The sequence below is a fragment of the Nanorana parkeri genome, unplaced genomic scaffold (genome assembly GCF_000935625.1).
Source record: "Nanorana parkeri isolate BGI_ZX_2015 unplaced genomic scaffold, ASM93562v1 scaffold1770, whole genome shotgun sequence".
Lineage (NCBI taxonomy): Eukaryota > Metazoa > Chordata > Amphibia > Anura > Dicroglossidae > Nanorana > Nanorana parkeri.
In genome coordinates, this window is record NW_017308038.1 from 73,178 (window position 1) to 76,073 (window position 2,896).

Here is a 2,896-nt window from a genome sequence, read left to right on the forward strand (position 1 = left end):
TGACAGCCATTGTACTTCCTACAAGGGTTACCTGGATAGATAGATAGATAGATAGATAGATAGATAGATAGATAGATAGATAGATAGATAGATAGATACGGATATCTGGATAGAGAGATCGACAGAAAGATAGATGATGACAGTAGGGTAGGTACACACGATACTCATTGGGGTTTATATATATCAATGTGTTCACGGTGTCAGCACTCTTTGGATTGTTCTATAGATATTAGACTCTGTTCAGGACTTCTGGCTTCCTTCCTCATGTGCAGCCCATGCATCAGTAGTGAACATGTGCAGCCCATGTGTCTGATGGTGAGGTGACGTGGATGGCAAGGTATTAGAAACATCCAAATATCTTTGGCACCTTCAATGAAAAAAGATTCTATGACAAATGTGACCTCATTGGGGGTGTCGGGCAGATAGAATATCATTGCTGATATCCTCATCATGGCTTCTCTACCACAGAGTCACTGATCAGGGACAGGCATGCAGGACGAGGCTTCTGCTCTTTTACACTTCCCCGGCGCCATGTTTATTTTAAGATCAGTGAATTTGCACCTTTTTAACCACCTCCCATACACCGAACGTAGGAAAAATGGCCGGATGGGAGCCTTCCAGATGCGGGTGGGCGTCTTAAAACATTATTTGTGCCTGTGCGCACAAGCGGTTTTCTGTCTAAATTTGAAATAGCCAGCGTTGGATTGATGGCTGTTTACATACAAGCGGTCCGACGTCTGTAGAGCCGCCCGATCGCTTGTATGTTGTGCCTTCGTGTGCCGCCCCCCCCTGCAAACTCCCTGGGCTCCCTGTGGGCCCGGGACCGGCACTGTGGCTCTGTGCAGGGAGATCGCAGGGCAATCAGTACACGATCTCCCTCTGTTCTCCCATCCAGTGTTGTGAATGCAGGAAGTGATGTTTATTACATCACTTCCGCATTCATCTGTCACTCTCTGGCTACAGAAGCTGGAGAGAAGCTGGTGAAGCAGATCTCGGCCTCATCAGCTTCTTTGGGGGTCCCTAGGTGATATTAGGGGTCTTAGAGACCCCTGATGTCTCCATAAAGAGGACCTGTCACTGTAATTTGATATCACATAGAGGGCTTCTTATCCCTCTATGTGATAACAATAAAGCTAAAGTGACATTAAAGTCAAAAAATGTTTCCCTCCCCCCCATGTTAATGTCAGCACTTACCTTAAATGATGTCTCTTAATCCGATCTTCCTCTTCTTTCCTGAGGTTTTCCTCTGTCCCTCCAGCGGTGCGGCGGGTCTCCGATCCAGTGCTGACACCTCTCTGCTTGCAGGCACTTCCTGTCCCACGGTGTCTGCACGCGGGTGCACGCGTCCATAGACTTACCTTGCGTCTCTGCTCGTCTCCCGGCCGAGAATCGGAACTGCGCATGCGCCCGCCACAAGATCCTTTGCGGTCGTACGAGCAGTTCCTGATTCTCGGCGCTGGAGCGCGCAAAGAAAAAAAAGTACGTTTAAACCGCTGTTTTAGTGTTTTTTTTGTTTTTTTTTAAACTGTTTGCCTATATCTACTGCTACTAGCAGTAGATATAGGCAAAAGAACGGAGGCTTTAGAACCCCTTTAAGTGTAAAAAAAAAAAAAAAAAAAATTTTTTTTAAAGTCACACAAAAAAAACCACATTTTTTTAAAAGTCCCCCTTACACACGCATACATGCGCCCATTATGCCGCACATGTTACATATCATTGCGAACATCAAAGTGAGAGCAATAATTCTAGGGCCATCAATCACTGATAACACTAAACTGATGAGCGGTAAAACTTTTTAAAGCGTTGCCTATGGTCAATTCTAGGCGTTGTAGTTTTTGTTTGCGATTTTGTGGGCGTGCGCAATTTTAAGGCTTGACATGTTTGGTGTCTATTTACCCGACGCGACCCCGTCTTTTATATTTTACCAAAAAATTGGGTAATAATAAATGTTTCCTAACATGATAAAGGAAAAACAGGGGTTTTTTTTTGTACTTTTCGATACTGTTTTTGTTATATAATACAAAATAAACCCCCCAGTGGGGATTAAATACCACCAAAAGAAAGCTCTATATTTGTCCCCCAAAAAATTGTATAAAATTAATTTCAGTACAGCGTTGCATGACGGAATAAATGTCAGTCAAAGTACCGCAGCGCTGAATACTGAATAATGGCCGGGACAGGAAGGGGTTAAACAAGTCAGCAGTTTAGATATTTCTACTCTCACCAGTTTGCTTTAAGATTTTTAAAGCTGAATTTTGGGTGTGGAGCTGGCACAGCATGGATGGGGGAGTCTGCACTGCCAGCTATTATATTCTGACAGGTAGTGCCTGCAACTGTCAGAACACCTAAACAATGACTGCACCTGATTGGCCGACAATTTTTGGATGAAGATGACCTGGTTGGCTCCATTCCGTTGGAAAAAAAAGTACATTTTTCAATCAACTTTTTGTGAAGGAAAAAAAAAAAGTAATTTGAGGCTGGAGCCCCTCAGGGCCCATTTACCCCAATGCAGTCCCCTGCCGCGCCGTTACGCACATGTGTGCATTGCATTGAGGTGAGCCAATCATTATCATTGGTCTGCCAGAGCACCTCAAGGGTCCAGTTCATGGGCATGCACCTATTTTGCTGATGCAGCACAATGCATGGCATGTGCAGTGTGTCGGCGTGCGGCGTGAGAATGAATGTCCCCGCAATGCACCACACAGACAGCAGGGTGGGGACGTTAAAGCGTGTCACTCAAAAAGGTTTAAATGGTCACTAAACCTAGGACTGCACAGCAATTAAATATCCCTGCTATCGACATATTTAACCATCTGTGGGCAGTCTTCTCACTAGCACCACTCAGCACCACAAATGAATGTGATGATAATATAATATCTATATTTTATTTTTATAA